Source organism: Ambystoma mexicanum, chromosome 2q (assembly GCF_040938575.1).
Source record: "Ambystoma mexicanum isolate Mex_15411 chromosome 2q, UKY_AmexF1_1, whole genome shotgun sequence".
Classification (NCBI taxonomy): Eukaryota; Metazoa; Chordata; class Amphibia; order Caudata; family Ambystomatidae; genus Ambystoma; species Ambystoma mexicanum.
In genome coordinates, this window is record NC_090924.1 from 846040235 (window position 1) to 846059162 (window position 18928).

General features: G+C 47.1%; 1 protein-coding gene across 5 annotated transcripts in view; it reads right to left on the reverse strand.

Annotated features, from left to right (window-relative positions):
- Positions 1 to 18928, reverse strand: part of ZEB1 (zinc finger E-box binding homeobox 1) — a 648143-nt gene that overhangs the window by 464267 nt on the left and 164948 nt on the right. Inside the window, exon 1 of one of the 5 annotated variants that reach the window (XM_069648077.1) lies at positions 3051 to 3073. The exons of the other annotated variants lie outside the window; for them this stretch is intronic. The gene's annotated coding sequence lies outside the window, so the exon portion shown is untranslated. Of the gene's footprint in view, positions 1 to 3050; positions 3074 to 18928 lie in introns of those variants that run through there. 5 annotated transcript variants of the gene reach the window in all.

Consider the following 18928-nt stretch of genomic DNA (forward strand, 5'->3'; position numbering starts at 1 on the left):
GTTTTGTGGTGGATGGCTTTGAACAACGCAAAGTCCTTTGAAGGCAATTCTCTAGGGTCTGGGGAGTCACTGGAGTTGGGTGAGGGCTGGGGTGATGCGCAAGTGTTTGGGTAGGTGGGGATGAGTCTGTCCGCTTCGTTTTATATGGCTTGCAATGGCTCATTTTAGCTACTTCAAATGAAAGTAGTAGTAATCCGATATTTAGCGAGGTCTCAGGTTTTAAAATGCCGTTAGACAAACTTTACCCATCCATCTACTGGCTCATAATTAAAGGCACTTAATTCCTTAGCCTTACAATTGTAAAGTCCAGTAACTTATTTTCAACCCATATTGCAGTTGCTGCTTTTTCAATCTTCAATCCCATGCATTGAACGGGGGAGGGGCGTGTTGCTGCACCGAGGTGCTACTGCCGCCGTCACACCAGTCTTGGACGCACCACCATAAGCTGAAACTATTGCATTGAAATACAACTGAGGGAGATGGTATGTGACAGGTACAATGTAGGGGTGTAGTTTGGCGATTTACCCACCCATTAACTGCCCATGGCTATGCTGCATCCTCTTAATTTCCAGCAACTACATGCCCCTCGCCACCAAAAACGTCCTCCAGGGATCTTTATCAAGCAGTAGGATCAAAGTTTGTGCTGCAAGTTCATACCAGTGTTCTTTCAAAACGGTCTTCATCGAGTTAATTGCAGCTTTAAATTTGCTACTGGTTCAATACAAATCTTTAACAAGTGGGTCTTCAGCGCCACGATTTATACGCAGTGCGCATATCCTTGCATTGAAGTCTTGTTAAATTTAAGCATCAGCAAAGCCAATAGTTTCACCTTGTTTATGAGTATTAGTTCGTCGTTTGCCAGGCACTGCTTTCATATGCTCAATGAATCACATCATTTTGCAGCCGTCGCATCTTATGGCCAGATAGTACCATTATGGCATTGCCAGGCAAATGCCGAACCTATGCCCACTCAAAACAAACCTGTGCTTTTTTCCTTAGCTAACCCCCATGTCCCTTTTCCTCACCCTGCCTCTGGAAGACAGTTTTTTTTGTACTTTTTACATGAATGCCCCCTTGGCTATCTTCCAACTCTTTCACATTGACTAAACGCATCCAGTGCCAACAAAGACAATTCTCTGGGGTCCTCACCCTTATTGCCATGCAAGGGCATGCAGGAAGTGGTCAGTGTGATGTGAGAGTGGCAGAAGGGACAAGTCCCTGCCCAGATTGAGAGGCAACGATCCCTTCAAGGAACCCAATCAAGTGCAGCTGGGAGGCATAGGCAGTTGGGACAGTCTTCAGCGATTCGCATAGAGGCAAATCACATTTTGGTAACAGAAGCTGGTCTACAGAATGTTATATGAAGCATAAAACCATTCTGAACATGTAGTGCACACTGGGCTGTCTGTTCATACAATTTGTCACAAAATTCACCCAAACAGTATACAAGCCATATAAATTTATTTGGAAAGTGCCAGTTTAAGAATGTAAGGCTTGGCCTGTTCTGCTCGAAATGGGTGAAGACTCATTTTCCTTAATGCTTCACAGAGCTTGTAAATTGATCACTCAGCCCCCCACCCTCATCCGCTTACCGTAAATATTGCTTCAAATGAGAATGAACTCTAGAAAGGGTGTGTGGCCAAAATGTGATGTATTGTTTCAGAGGGGTGGCTCTTGACCAAGCCACCCGTTTATCCCGTATGCTACACCCAAGGCCCTGCAAACATTTTGAATCTCGGGTGGTCTTAATAGCTCATTCTGGTTCAGTTTCTAAATAAAAGACAGTCAAATTAGTTTCTCAGTACAAGAAATTCGGCGAGTAAAAATTACTTTTCTTCATTTTTTACAGAATGAAGTGAAAAGAAAAAAAGAAAGAAAGTGACCCAGGACCTTTTCTTAAAGGCTCATCTAGGGGTTAAGCTACCCTGGAGGTTTGCCCGTGATAAGCTGCTGCTATCAGCACCCTGGGTTTTGGAGGCTTTGCCCCAGGAGGTTTGGATCTGAATGGTGGTTCTTCAGGGCCAATTTGTCCAGAGCACAAGTCCAATTCCTTCCCCAAGTGCATCCATGGTAAACCGAGCTAAAGGGTATTCCTGCAAGGGCCAGATTACACAGATATTAGTTACTGTTCATTCCAGGTCTTTGTCACAGTCCTTGACCCTTACCCATTGGTATTTTAAACTGCTTGGTAATCAAAACAGGAAGTCTCTCTACGAGTCAGGTGCTTTTATACCCAGCTTAGGGGGAGGAGATCAAAAATGTTAAGCGCAAAACTTTGGGCGTTGGCGGGGGAAGGGGGTGGGTTGAGGGGTGGGAGTGGCTCGGGTCCTTGTGCAACTCCTGTCTCCAGGGTGAGGACTCGCCTAAGTAAGGTAAGCACGGACAAGGAGATCACGCATTATCAGAAGAGCACACAAAATGTGTAATAAAAGGCCTCTTGTGCCAATTCCCCTTTTACATTTGAACTTAAAACGCTTTGGCACGGTGAGCCGGGTGGCTAATGCGGCATGCGAGCTACTGCTAGACGCGTAAAATAGCTAAAACACTATATTCCAGTATTTGCCGTCACATATCGCTGTGAAAACGTCACCATTTCCCAATTTAAACGCTTTGCATTGGGTACGACTAACGCTGCTGTGCTTCAACCGGTGAGCTTCAAGTTAAAGACCACAGCAACGAGTGCTAGCAGACAGGCAAAGTATTTGTGGGAGAATAGAACACTCCAGCATGCCTGTGAATTTGGAAGCAAAGTATCCACAGCACGCTTGAGGAACGATTAGTTACTACAAAGTTGCAGGAGATCCGAAACCACGCATGGAAAGGGGAATTCAAGTTGCCAGTGAAGAGATATAAAATGTCAAAATCCCCAGAACGGCGACGGGCCAGAGAAAGATAAAAGTACCAAAGTTAAGATCTTTTTCTTTAAACACTACAAAACGCACATTGTGCATCTCTGTCCCGACTGTGTTTCCGCAGTACGTTCTCGTTAACTTTCTTCCCACCTACCCCTCCTGCTTTTCGCTACCATCCACCACTCCAAAACGTTATACCATTTGAAATCGTCTCCGCATGTCTTCCTTGTACTGCAGCTCCAGTGCAATTGAATGCGGAATGGGCCGTTCAATCTTCCACCGATCTATAAACGCTTTGCCAATCTCATCTGCAAATGTGGTGGATGAAAAGCGTCGAGCAAGCAGTTCCCTTTACACCTCACTGCCGCTTCCTTCGCTCTAGGGCAAGGGGAAGTGAATGTTGCTCAACAGTCTCCAGAGAAGCCCATCAAAAGCACTAAGGGGAGGGAAGTTACCACAGGGGACATGGTTTCAGTGTCCGATAAAGAATAGTGCAGACCTTTATTCGTTAAATAAAGCACACTGGTAATATGTGCACTAAAGTCATCAAGGGGTCTCGGCACTGAATTTGCTAACCCGCCCAACAGGTTTACAGGCACGCCTGTTAAACGAGCTCTTATCTAAAGCCACATTCTTGCTGTATGCGAGTTCGGCAGAGCTTATCAAATTTCACTTCTACTCCACCCCTTCGATGACTGCAAACTGAGTTCGACTAATTTTCCAAAAACAAACTGAACCACTTGAGAAGTGAATCAATCAGAATGCAGTACGTTTGCCGTCCTAACAAATGCATGTATTCAATGCACGAAAAGAAAGTCCGGTGCAACTTGAGACATGCAAAATATAGTCTGTTCACAGTATTCTCGTTGCTGAAATGCCATTTGACTGGCCCTAGTAGATCGTTGCTACCAACCCAGTCTGAGGTGTTAAAACATCTGGCCAGCAAACATCCCCTTCTACCTCTTAACCCAAGTTGTGTAAAATATACTTTCATCTTTGACTGGCTAGGACCTGGGCTTATTTTCGGACCACCCTCAAAACAGCTTCAATGTGTGCATTCAATCTTGACTTTTACGAACAGAATGGACATACAATTAAAAACTTCTCCAGAACAAGTAAGTATAGTTGGATCCTCTTGCCTGACATTAGCTGACCAACATCTGGCATCCCGTAGTACATACCTCTCAAATCGCCCACATTTGAAGAGTGACTGGCTGTGGACTCAGTTGCCACCACCCGTCCATAGACTTCAGTGAGCACTCACCTGCCCAAAACAAGCCTGATTTTAACCTCCTTGGTGACCGAAAAGGTTGAGAGGTATGCCACAGTGGCCCATAACGTAGTTTTAGAGAGGGCCAGTTGAGAAACCAGTTCCTCCAGCTCTCTTCACCTCAACCCAACCCAACCCAGAGCTGCAAGAGAGTTGAACTCAGGGGTCACACCAACTAAGAGACCGTAGATGAATGCTTAAAGCATAAAGTCCCCCTTTCTGAACAGACTGCCAAATTTGAGAGAGTGACCATCACATCGGCAAGTCGAAGTTTTATTTATAGCTAGGAAATCGCCCCATCAATCGAAAGCAGCTTCAGGAGGCATGCAGTGGGTTACAAACCTAAATTAACATGAACAGTATTGTATTCAGATATGCATGGCATTAATATGCCACATAACTAAAAGCAGACAAAAAATGCTATGGTACAATGACGAGTTTGGCAAATTCTTAAGTGGCTACCTTCAAGTAATGGGTCAATTTGCATACACTGGCAGAATTTCAGTAGAATTGACTCTTACAAAAGTAACCGTTTAACAGCAAACCATTTAGTCCACTGATATTTGAAGCAATTACTTGTGTTATGCGCAACAATGGCAAATTGGACGATAGTGATGGGCTTCCAAAAGTACAATCTATTTAGATCCGGTAACCCGCTGCATACCTCTGCCGTTGAAGGTCCCCCTGCACATACTTCAAGTTTGAGCTCTCACATCCTGCAGGAAATCCGGTCTTAACTATTGTATGGAAGGCTTCGGAGGTTGCGTTTTACAAGGTTTTTAGTTTTGAACGGTACTTCTGTGCATGGTCCCCATCGGAAATCAACAACCATTTACTTTTGAAACTCTCAAAGCCCTGCTGTGATGTCATGGCAGGTGTATATGGCAAATGCTCTCCTCCCTTGGTTCTCCAAAGCCCTTAGGAAAGTGCAGAAAGACAAGTGACCCAGCTGCATCAATCCACAACTCCACCTCATGCCATGCTTTTCCATGGGACAGAAGAGTATGCCATGCTGATCCATGGGACAGAAGAGTCCAAGACAGATGAGGCATACCCAACAAAAAGTGCAGTGATACACATGTGCCTAGATTAATATAAGTGCACATCTGGGTGCCTTTTGTCAGCCATTTATTGGGACCTCTGCCTGAATATGTGGTGTCCATGTGCACCTTGTGCCCTAGGTCTACCCACTGCAGTCAGTTTCTGCATTTTGAGAACTGAGTGGATCATTTAATCTGTGTGAACACTGCATTACCGGTCAGCATTTTGTGGTTCGAAACTATATTGCGACTGGTTGTCTATAAATAGGTTTATGGATATTGCAATGTATAATTGTATATCATTTTCAGTGTTTGCATATTGGGATGCATGTCTATCTTGAAATTGCCCATGTATACATTGAGGCCCAACCGTATGGGTTACTGGTCTCTCGTGACCAGTTTGTGTGCACATTCTGACCTGTCTTTTATAACGTATGTACCTATACATAGATTCAGTACTACCCACTTCCAGACTCAGAAACATATGGGCCAGATACAACCAATACCTGTTGGACAAAGCCGAGGCCGAGGACCCCGATTGATCTGGAATGTAATTAAATATGATGTAATGTTTTGTACCCTAAACAAGTGTAGAAATAAAGTTTAAAAAAATGCGCACTCATCTTGTCACCCATGTACATACCCTGGGTCTAATGTACACATTGCACGGATCGAAATTGGGATTTACTGACCAGGGGCAAATAGCATCTCCTGGGTATCGGGCATTAACAGTTAGGCAGGAGCTACCTCTGGTTAACCAGGAGCTACAATATACTGTGCATCAAACTTAACTTTGCTCAAGATCTAAACAAAAACTTCTTGTCCATTCTAGGTTATTAAATATGCTCCACTCTTGGGTGTTCTTTGGTCTCCTTTATATACATTTCCACACACAGTTATCACAAAGCTAGGTTGGTATGTGTCAAAAGTAGATCCTGGCAGCTGTTTGTTTCAAGCCAACCAGGCTCCCCTTGGTTATAAACTGGAGCTAAATAGCTCCCCAACTCCTGGCAATTTCAAACCCTACATTGTGCGACCCTCATGAACACCAATGAGCCATAGAACAAGTTACTCTTACCAGGTAACGTTCTTTCAATGGGATGGTCAGACGACATATTACATATCTATGACAGTAATCAACACAGCTGTGCTGCTTCGGAAAATCTTTTGGCATCTGCGTCCTGCATCGATGAAGTCGATACTGTCCGAGGGCCTCCGTTGAGCAGACGTCACCGGATGTTATAAGTAGGACGCACGACGCCCGTAGCCTCAGTTGTAGTTTTTTTCCCCCAAAACGTGTGGCACCAATCTTCTGCCAGTCTGACCATAGAAAGCCTTGCGGAAACGTAAGCTGCAATCGCATAAGAAATTCTGTAGCGGGGTAGGCAGGGTGGGAGCGATATGGAATACGTCAGACCATCCCATCGAAAGAACGTTACCAGGTAAGAGAGTAACTTGTTCTTCGAGGGGATTGGGTCCTCCAACGTATTCCATATCTATGACAGACTCCCAAAGCAGTAACAACATATGGATGGGGGGAAAAAAGAATTTAGAAATTTAGAATGCCCAAGCAAATTGCAGAGAAAAGGACCGCCTTGCCAAAGGCCAGATCCTGCCCATGGATAGAATCTAGGGAGTAACGTTGTACAAAAGTATGGACCGAAGCCCAAGTGGCTGCTTCACAGATGTTACAAATAGGCACACCCCTCTGCAGGGCAGTAGAGGCAGCCATACCCCTAGTAGAATGGGCCCGTAAGCCCACCAGGGGGTCCTTACACGCCAAGCGGTAACATTCAGATATTGCCAAGATAATCCATCTAGACAAAGTCTGCTTAGTAACAGCTTGTCCCAAACGCCTTCCAGCGTAACCTATAAAGAGCTGATCATCCACTCGGACCAGGGACATGCGTGAACTGCAGAACTTAAAGCTCTCCTAGGATCCAACCTATGGAGCCTCTCCTCTTCCTTACCAGGATGCGGAGGAGGCTAAAATGCCGGAGGGATGACCTTCTGGCTTAAATGAAATTCCAACACCACTTTCGGAAGAAAGGAAGGACGAACTCCAAGGACAATCCTGTCCTTATGAACACAGTGAAGGGTGGCTCAACTGAAAGTGCCTGTAACTCACTCTGCGAGCGGAAGTGACCGCAACTAAAAATACAGTTTTAAAGGTTAACAGTCTCAAAGGACAAGAATGTAAAGGCTCAAACAGAGCACCCATTAGGAACTTTAGAACAAGGTTCAAATCCCACCCAGGCACCTGGAAAGGTGACGGTGGGAACACATTAGTGAGCCCTTTCAAAAACAGAGAAATTGAAGGGATTTTGAAATAAGAACACTCAGACGAGCGCTTAAATACGGACAGCGCCGCCAGGTAACCTTTAATGGTACCCACTTGCAGGCCCTTGTGGGCTAGAACCACAGGAATGTCACATGAAAAAGGATCCACATTCTTAACCTTGCACCAGTCGCAGAACTTTCTCCAACGGCAACGGTACAGGGACTTTGTTGCCGGTCGTCTGGCCGAAAGCAACACCTCCATCACGTCTTCAGGGAGGTCCCAATCCTTATACCTCAACATTTCAGAAGCCAAGCATGAAGGTTGAGGGATCTGACCTCTTGATGGAGAACCGGACCTCCCCCCCCCTCCCATGAGAGCGGATCGTCTCGGTAGGGAAAACGACATGGAGAGCAGTTGGACAAGTCGAGAAAGTCTGGGTACCACATGCTCTGGGCCCATGCCAGAGCAATGAGGATCATTCGAAAAAACGAACCTCCGTAACCTCCGCAGCACTTGCAGGATGACGGGGACTGGAGGAAACGCGTACAGCAGTGGGAAGGACCACTCCATCATGAGCGTGTCTCCAAGGCTCCTCTTGGTGGAAATTCCTGCGAGCAGAACCTTTTTGCACTTCCAGTTGACACTGGAGGCGAAGAGATCCACTTGAGGGGTCCCCCAAAGGGCGAATATCTCCAGGAGCATCTCCTGAGCCAACTCCCACTCGTGAGAGATCACGAGTGGGAGTTGCCTGCTTAGAGCGTCCGCTGTCTTGTTTTAGTCACCGGCCAGATTAACTGCAGAGACCGAAACTTCCTGCTCGATGGCCCAGAACCAGAGCTGCATCGCCTCCCTGCACAGAGGAAGTGACCCTGCCCCCCCCTTTTTGTTGAGGTTGTGCAAGGCCACTGTGTTGTCAGTCAGAATCGGGACATTATTTCCTCGCAGTCGGCAGAAAAGACTTCAGGGCAAGCCTGACGGCCCTCAGCTCCAACAGATTGATATGGAGTCTGGACTCCGACCGAGACCAACGACTGCTGACTGTCAACTCGTTGGCATGAGCTCCCCATCCCGTGAAGGATGCGTCCGTCACAATCGTCACCTCTGGCCAGGGTAGCCAAAACAGAACCCCCCCCCCCCCCCCTCTCATCAGATTGCCTTTGTCGGCCCACCACAGAAGGTCCTGGGCGACTGAGGGCGGCACCTGCACGGGTTCTGACATCCTGCCGGAGGACTGACCACTGCATCTTGAGAGCCCATTGCAGAGATCTCATCCGCAACCTGGCCTATGGCACCAGAAGAATGCAGGATGCCATGAGGCCGAGCAACCTCAAGAACTTGAACGCCGGGAGACTCTGCGCCTGTTGAAACTTGTGTACCGTCTGCTGAATGTGATGAGCCCTCACCTGGGGAGGGAAACACTACCCCGGGGTAGTGTTGAGCACTGCTCCGATGTACTGGAGCCGCTGAGTTGGCGTCAAGTGGGACTTCTTTAAATTGAGGGAGAAGCCAAGCTTGTGAAGGGAGCGGCAGGTGACGGACTGATGATCCAGGACTTGCTCAGGAGAGAGCGTCCCGATCAACCAATCATCCAGGTAGGGGTAGATGTGAATCCCCTTTCCTGAGATACGCTGCCACCACCATGAGCTTGGTGAAAACCCTCGGGGCGGAGATCAATCCGAACGGCAGGACCCGAAACAAAGTGCGAGTCACCAACTGCGAACCTCGAGTACTTCTTGTGCTTAGGATGGATCGGCACATGAAAATAAGCATCCTTGTGGTTGAGAGACACCAACCAGTCCTGAAGTTGAAGCGCCTGGGGGACTTCAGAGTAACGATCTTGAACTTGTCCTTCCTGAGGAGCTTGTTCAAACCGCGCAAGTCCATGATGGGTCTCAATCCCACGTCTTTCTTCGAAATCAAAAAATAAAAAGGGAATACCATCCCTTGTTCCTCTCCGCTACAGGCATCAGTTCTATGGCGCCTTTCTCCAGCAGGGCTTTTATTTCCTGCGCAAGGACAGGATCCGGCCTCTTTGAAGAGAGATTCCCTGGTGGATTGTCCTGAGGCCTCTGCCGGAAAGGAAGACCGTAGCCGTGGGCTATGATCGCCAGAACCCACACATCTGAAGTAATGGCACACCAATCTACAAGATTCTACGCCAGCCTTCCCCCAACCGGCGAACCATGGGACATGGCCTCATGACTGAGCTGAAGCGGCTGCGACATTGCCTGAGGGTAAAGAGGCAGCTGCCCGAGCAGCCTTGGCACCTCAAGTACCGTGTTTTCCACCTCTGGTACCCTAGGTTGGCCCCTTTGACTTGCAGCTCCCCTCGATCTACTAAAGGATGAGTAATAGCGAAAGGAACCTCCCCTCCATTGCTATCCCCTAGGATGAAAAGACGGTGGTTGGCGAACTGCAGCGCTCAACAACTTTGCTGCAGCTTTGGTGGTCTGCAGCCTCTCAAGGCTCTCGTCAGCCTTGCTGCCAAAAAGATGTTCATCATCAAATGGCATGTTGAGGAGCCAGGCTTGCACACAGGGAGCAAACCCCGACTTCCGCAACCACGCAAACCTGCTTATTACGGTGCTCACCGCTATGAACCGGCTGACACAATCTGCCAAGTCCAGACCCGACTGAACAGACTCACATGGCATCCTTGCCATCCTGCACCATAGCAAGAAAACCATCCCATTCCTCCCCTTCGGGAATATGATCATCCGCCAACAAAACAGTTCCACAGACAGTGCGTGAAACGTGACAAGGCACACATGGAGCTGGCTCCCTGTAAAGCCATACCCCCTGAAGAAAACAATGTCTTCGCCCAGCCATCAAAACACTTGTCGTCCCTATCAGGAGGGATGGTAGGGTAAAACGCCTGTTTTGCTGGGGCAGTAGCCGCCTGCACCACCAAACCCTGCGGAGTGGGGTGCGTGGACAAGTAGCAGGGGTCGCTACTGGCTTGGCGGTATTTTCACGGCAAAGACTTGCTCACTGCTGGGAGACTCTCCAGAGCAGTCCAAGCCGCTGCCACCCTTCTTTGCAAGGCCATATGGAATGGCAGTACTGGGTCAGTTGGTAGACCTTGGTCGAGAATATCCGCCAGGTCATCCTGCAGAAAATCCACTGGTGGCGCAGACCACCCCAAGTATTCCGTTACCCTCGACATAAGGCGCCGGTACGAGGACTCGGCATGGGTGCCAGGCTCAGGCCTTTAGAGCTCCACCTTCGGAGAGGTGTCCAGATCACTGGCGTCGTGCAACGACTGACCCAGGTATCAATCTGGATATGACCAGATAAAATCTGGTCTGGTACCTCATCAGGAACCAACCCTTCCTCAGATCCTTCATCCACCTCAGAAATATAATCCAGATGCTGGAATGAGGGCACAGAAAAAGGGACAAAGACATTTTTAGCCTTGGCCAGAGCCTTTCTAGGGGGTTCCACCGTGCCACGGGGTACCTCCGACAAACAGCCTCAAAAGGCGTCGAGGGACATCGGCGTTGACGTCGAGCATGGCACCGACGGCTTCGACACAGTCCTTGAGGGCGGAGCCCCAAGCGTGTCCCGACAGCCTGGGTGCCAACGGCTTCCTCGGAGGCAGAGCCTCGAGAGTCCCTCAACGACCTGGGCACCGATGTCTTCTTTGAAGACATCACAGGCTCAGACGGCCTCGACCGGTCGAGCCTGAAGGTGTGCGAGTGGCGTCTCTAGCACAGTCACGGTCGGAGTCTTTGACAGCGCGGACAGACCGGAGCCCTGCGACTGAAAAATCGCCATCATCTCCTGCCAAAATGAATCCCATTCGGCAGGAGTGGAATGCTTGTTGGGACAAGCCACCTGCCGACAGGCGGAGTCCTCGGACAAGGACGGGGAAGGCGACCGGTGACGGCGCTTCCGTGAGTGCCTCGAAGAGGCAGCAGAGGAATGGCGGGACCCACTCCGGGACCGAGACCCCCTCCCCCCCGGACCTAGGCCGACGATGCGGAGAGTCACCCCTCGAATAGTCAGTCGAGAGCCCAGTGGATTTCAACTTCCGGGGCTTGGCCACCTTACCTACAGAAAGGTTCTTCTTACGCTCCTGCAAGGCCTTCGACGTAAGCGACTGGCAGTCTACACAATCATCCGTGTCGTGGGCCTCACCGAGGCACCAGAGGCAGGCGTCGTGCGAGTCCGTCAAAGACATCTTGGACCCGCAGTCCCGACACTTAAAACCCGGCCGTGGGGTAGAAGACAAAGACATCACGGATCTTCACAAACGAACAGGTTCGAGGAACCCAAAGAACAGAACTCTGCTTCGGAGATCTCGGTTCTTCAAACACATTCGCGGAAAAAACTTAACTGAGGCTACGGGTGTCGTGCGTCCTACTTATAATATCCGGTGACGTCGGCTTGACAGAGGCCCTCGAGGACAGCGCATTGACGTAGAAAGATTTTCCGAAGCAGCACAGCTGTGGTGATTACTGTCATAGATCTGGAATACGTCGGAGGACCCAATCCCCTCGAATGTGCTTTTTGTGGTCCCATCTTATGACGCCAAAATTAAGTGTACTTTGACATTCTTGATCTTGTTGCGCATTAGAACCTGCAATGGATTACCACTATGACCCCTCCAATATATACCCTCAAGAGATCTAACGTTATAAAGCTTTCTCTTGCAAAGGCAAAAAACAAAAAGTGCTCAGAATTCTTGAATGAGCAGTTTGCAGCAGTCCACATAAAATACGTAATTGTCCACCTGACTTAACAGTAAGTTTACATTGGTTTCTACGCTTCAATGCTATTGCCGAATTGGTATCTCCCAACATCACCTTCTACACTCTTTCATCCGCCATACAATTGAAGATCATGCACATAGTGGCTTGATCAGGCACCAACCACAACCAATTATTGTGGGGTGCTTGCACCTTCATAGGGAGTTTGATGAACCCGCTTCAAAAAAACATTCAATTATTCAATCATTTATCAATGACCCCGCCTCCTCCCACCAAAACACCCCAATCAACTGACACTTTCCAAAGTGCATTAACCACCAATTTTACTGTAGTTTGTCCTCCTAGTGTAATTTAATATCCCAGAAAAAGATCAAAGGCAAAAAACATCTCCACAACAGTCTTCATTATCACTCATTCAATGATTTGCATAGTACCAATCTTAACCATTCATTATCACACATTCAATGATTTGCATAGTACCAATCTTAACCATATCAACATAGCACGTTGCCTCCCTTCAGGCTTCCCTCTCCTGGCTTAGCACAGAATGGGATAGGGGGGTCAGAATACAACCCAAAACATGCATTTGATAGGATTGGGATCTGAATCTTAATACAGCAATGGAAGCCATTTAACTTTAGTGCCTTCAGGCTTCCACTAGTCTGCAAGTTGGGGTGCACTGCTCTGCAAGCATATATTCCACACCGAAAGCTCCAACCACACATGATTAGGGACATCAAGTAGGACTGCAGGAGCAAAAAAGTCAACAGGCCCTCTTCTCAAGTAAACGACAATGTGGGCCAACACCCTTGTCCAACAAAGATCTACTAATGGACTAAGCAGCTGCACAGGTCGAAGAAAAGTCCTTAGGAAACCCGGAAATCAATGCAAGAAAGATATCAGCATTCGCAATCACAATGTCACAGTTTATGAAATTAATCGAGAACAGAACGAGCAATTATGGGACCAGACAACGGTGATTGCCATGATGCACTCTAAGTTAATCTTTGTGGAAGGCTTCATCACAGCCCTTCAGACTAATTTGGACAAAAACACAGATCAAATCACGCAACTTCTAAAGATTATACTTGACCCAATCATCCTGCAAAAGGAAAAACAGAGCCGACATGTTGAGCTGCAACTCGCTGACAGTAGGTGCCCAAATAGACCTCATGCAAAATAAGGATCTAGCTCCACTGGCATCACCTCCCCCTATTGTTACAGAGGAGAAGCCCACAGTCCCCACTAACATCCACCGAGAAACATTCTGATAACACATCAAATGTGGCGATAGTGGATTCGGACTCCAGTAAAGCAAAGGGAGGAAGGATCACCCCGCCAGCCAGGAAACAGCTAGAAAGTTAAAGTACAATGGGGACTGATCTCTTAAATCCTCAAACTAAAACATACAAAATGTTCAGGGCTCCCCAAAAAGGACCCAATGTGAACCAAAGTGCACAGTTGGTGCTTAACAAAAAGGGGTCCAGTACCTACTTGAAAAAACAAACACCTCCTTTGGCAAACAACTCAGAAGGCGCACCAAGTCAAGACACTGTCCAAAAGGGTGGGAGCCTCAAGTGTAAAGAAAGCAATTTTGGCCTGCCAAGAAACATATGCCGAACCATAGGGGCTGGCTAACCCCCACAGGGATCAACTTAGAAATACTGAGTGAAGAGGAATAGGAGTGTACCATGTCCTATGACAAAACAGAAAATGACTTGAACTGGTCCATTTATTTGGACGACACAGACTTAAAGGGGACTGAGGGAGCTAAACACTATCAAGTGGAGTCAAGCAGACTAGCCCACGATGTTCCACTTGGTACAGCAAAGGCAGTCAGAGTAAGTTAATTGGAGGCCAACCCAAACAGGATCACGGTACCAATGGGCACTGGTCCGCCTCGAAAAGACAGCGTTCCGAAATGGAGGTAGAGAGTACACCAAAATGTGGAAAGTTTGGACGAATCAGAGTCGAACGAGCAAAATTCTTCACTCCATTCAGAGCAAGACTGACGCTGGAACAAAGAAGAAAAGTCACAGAACAGAGGAAAGCAGCAGGGGTCGAGGGGCAACGGCCAGACAAGATGCCAAGATGTGAACCAGCAAGGGACTCTAGAAGATCAGTCACATGGGCAGAAAATAGTACAGTGGCGGGCGTAGACTTGGGAGATAAACAAGTCAACTCACAGAAACCCATCAACGTGCCACCAAACGTGGAATTCAAATGATCCTAGAGAGAACTTTGGGATTCGCAGACAACCTTGTGATGAATAGAACAAATGTAATGAGGCTGCTGCGTTGTGTCCCAACTCTGGATCAAGTCAGCTCCAGGGACATCGATTTGATTGAATTCCCTAGTAAATTAAGTTCCGATAGCGTGATCTTACACATAGAATCCCGGAACATCACAAACCTCCTTATGAAAGAAGGGAGCAGGCTGAGTGCACATGAGTTGAGTTTACTTTAAAAGGACATGGACAATCAAGTAAAGAGCTTGGGCGAAACCCCACGTTGGGGACAGGGGAAAGGTAAGGGGGGGGTCCTCCCAAGACAGGACTGGTAACCTCAGTACCCATGGTAGCCGTCAAAGAAAGTACAGAAGACTTGACAATTGGCATCGACAATGGCAGAAGATCGGTTGTCCTGAAGAAAAATGAAGACCAGGGGGTCAGCCACTGAAGACTGGAGTTGGTTAGCGGAAACGCTGGTAGGAAGATCATAACGCCAGCAAAGGAGTCAGACTCACCTAGAGGCAGGTAAATTGCAAGTTGGAACACAAGGGGACTTTTGCACTTATTTGGCAAAAATAAGATAAACCTGACAAAATATGATCTTATTTGCCTCCAGGAGACTTGGTTAAGGGAAACACCGGTCCTGGAGGGCTTCTAAGTCTATATAAACCCCGCAATAAAGGGGGTTAAAGGCCGACCAATAGTAGGCCTTTTAACGGCCATCAAACATTCAAGTGATCTAACTAACTACTTTTACAAATATAAATTCCTGGATTCAACTCCCATTAATATCCACGACCACGCACCAAAGGGACCCAGAGAAATGGACGCAGCTAATTTTACCATCTACTGGAGAAGAAGCTCGGGGTGAGAGCTAAGCACCAAAAACACCCTACTAAGGGCAATCGACAATGCAATGACAACTTCGCCAAATTTGGCTGTTCTACTCTGTGGAGACTTAAATATGGACTTAAATATGGAATGCTTCAAAGTCTTACCAGTTACAGCCACCGAAAACGTCAGAAGGGGATTAGACTTTGAAAGAGAGAGACTACTAGAGAGGAACATCCACATGGCAAACGGCTACTTGCATGGTGATCAATCCCCGGCTGCAACTTTGAAATGGGGTTAGGGGTTAATCAAGTACAATCGATAACATTTTTTGCTACAGAACAGCTGTTAGCGAAATTTACCTCTACAAGTGATATCTACGGACCCGAGCGACCATAATCTTCTGGAGCTTGAATGCCTAGACTGGGCGTCAAAACATTCACCAATGGGCTACCACCAACAAGGCCATCATTGTGAGGTGACCCTGGGAGGAAACCGCTTACGTATTAACTGAAGAGACATAACATCTTTGACGGCCTTAATCTCAGAATTACCATGCTGCAGAGGGGACATATTGACATATCCAGAGTTCCTACTGGGCGTCAGTGAGAAGATCCGGTTTTCACACCAAGGTATGCATTTGATGAGCAAATAGCTGAAAAAAATAAAGCAGTAAACAGGTTGGGGAGACAAAACCTAGCCCTACTTAAAAAAGTCAAAAATAACTTCAAGAATTGGTCATCTCAGCACAAGCACCAAGTTATCCAGCAAGACAGCGAAAGAATGCGGAAGCTTGCCATTAGGAAAAACACAGCGGGTGTGTGGCACCTAATAAATGACCTAAACACCACGGAGGATTCGAAAAGAATTAACTCTGTCTTTGCATATGTGGGAGGCCCACTTTGAAAGTCTATACGAGTCCAAAGGGGGTGGCGGGGCAAATTGGCCCACACATTTCTTCAGAAGTTCCGTGGGACTTTCAAGTCGATAGTCAAAACATAATTTATCTAAAAAAATTCAAATGCATTGAGGGCGGTGGGGCCTGATAAATGACATTTTGAAAAGAGATCCTGTCATATGGGCGACATTTATGTTGAAATTATTTGAAACCATCAAGAGGGTGAAAAAGATTCCAGAATCCTGGACTAAGTCCATTGTGGTTCCCATCTTCAAGAGGGCCGATAGGCCTGTAACTACAAGGATTAGATCCATCACCCTTCTTGACGTGGTGGGCAAGATATTTGCAGCAATAATCTTGAACAAATGGAGTTTTGAGTCTTACCAGGACCAGTGGCAGGCAGGTTTCGAAAGGGGATCAGCACCACTCTAAATGCCTTAACCAACGTGCTCAAGTGTATGGTCAAACAAACAGATGAGGGCCATCTACATCACCTCGATTGACCTGGAACAGGCTTTCGATTCAGTGGACTGGAGAATCTTGTGGGACAAACTGAAGTGGGGGTGCCCACAGGCCCCGAGAGAACCCATGAAGCCCTGCACAATGGAACCGCATAATAAACTTGACTGGACAGAAGGGGCACACTGTTTAACGAAATTGCCTTAGGTAATGGGCTGAAGTAGGGCTGTCGTTTGGCACCAGCTGTCTTGTCTATTTATATCAGACATGGCAGAGGCATTCGTAACAAGATGCTTCCCACCCAAGATCGCAGGAAATTCAGTGGGCCGTCTACTATTTGTAGACGGCCTGCTCCTGCTAGACCAAACAGAAATCTGGCTGCAGAGACAGTTGGTGGACCGGTCCTCCTGCATTCACAACAACGCCCTAAAGATCAATGCAAAGAAATCCAAAATCCTGATCTTAGGAGGCTGCGGCAGGGCAAGGAAGCTGAAAAAATTAAATTGGTTCCTGAATGGGGAGCAAATACCAGTTGCTACATCAATGGTGCACCTGGGGATAACAGATACCAGGAGCGTTGTTCATACTGGCATTTAACCATCTGAGAAGCAAAGCAAAAAATTTGGCATCCCAAGCTCTGCTGATCAAACGGCCCTACTGTAACATTTTCCATGTTGCCACTGCTAGACTTCTACAAGATGAAAGTCTCACCGATACGGACATATGCTGCAGAAGCCAACCACTTCATCAGTCCAACACTTTGACCTAGCCTGGACAGCATCTTCTGGAAGAGGGTCTTGTCGCTCCCAAACTCGTTGCCAATACGTCCTTGTACACTCAAATGGAATGGAAATCAATCTCCCTCTTTAGGAAATGCCTCCAACCACAAGGCGTTAGTGGGTTTACGATTATCAAGGAGGTCATTGAAGGGAAGCAGGTTCCAGTCCTAAACATTTGGCAAGAGACGTGTACTTCCATACGGTCTAATATTGCTTACTTGGAAAAATCATTCATTGATAATCTGATTGGGGTAAAGTCAAAACTATTAGACCTCGACTGGATTTTGACTAAGCAAAAACTGAGCTCCAACAAATCGTTTGTAGAAGGACCAAACAAACACTACAAAAGATTAACAGTTCTGCCGTATCGAGAGGTTTCCTTCACAGTTGGAGAGGCAAAACTTTCTAAGACTTCGTCTGAACCTCTATCCCACGAGGGAGGTTACAATAAAGGAGAATAAAGGCCTGGGAAGATTCTTTGGGGAATCAAACACAAAAACGCAGGAGGTCTGGTGCAGTACTTTTAGATGGGGAGGGAGGCTTTCCATGATATTGGCATTGTTACAGTTTGTGAGGGAGATTTTTGCTACCTTGGACGAAAAGGACAAACCGTGACTTGACTGAATTTCATCTATGAACTTGGGCCTTTGGGTTGGGGGAATTCATGTGTTGTATTAAGTTACCTTTCATCTAAGGTTTAAATTTAAACCAAGTGATATATATATATATATATATTTTGCAGGTCTGTCATGGATGACTCAGCCAGTCAGCACACCATCCATGGTACAAAGAAATCCCATGAGCGAAGGAGGCTTTGCAAGGCCTCTCGTTGCTCATGTGCAAGGTCTTACAATGGCAGATATAAGGAGGTCACTGCCCCTTCCTCACCAACAGGCAAGTGCTGTTGAATACCCCAGGACTAATTAAACGTGATGTTGTGTTATTTATTTTTATAAAAAGGTACTGCTAGAATTCAGAATTTTCACAAACAAATGATGAGAAAAACAATGTGTGATTGCACTTCTATTCGGGCCCTCCACACATCTCCCTCAAATCTTTTCAGTCTATAACCAACATGTTTTACTGCAGTTCGGCACAGTTGGTTTGCTTTTCCGTACACAACAATGTGGCTATTGTTTGTGTGTAACAGATCCAATCGGAACAATTGCAATATAATCTCTGTTGTGGACTAGCCAATCCCCAATCCATCCGTTTAGCATACTGCTGCAGCACATTTTACCATGCACACTGCTTTATCCCATATCCTCAACCAGCCCTTTGCAACACCAAATCCTATGCTCCCAGCCTGCCAGCTATAGCTCCAATTATTTACATGGTGTTTCCTCTTGCATTCCATTCTCAGTCCCCACTGTCTCCCAATCTATTCTGCCACCATCTCGTTGGGCTGTACTGGCTTCACGGACTAATGTTCTGCATGCTGCGCGCCCATCTAAGGTTGTTAGCAAAAAGCTAACTGCAACAACATGATCGACTCCATTCTCATGCCTAAAGACAATGCCTTGCATGTGGTGACTGGAGAGATTACGTGATGGAAATGCGAACACAAGTTCAGCTT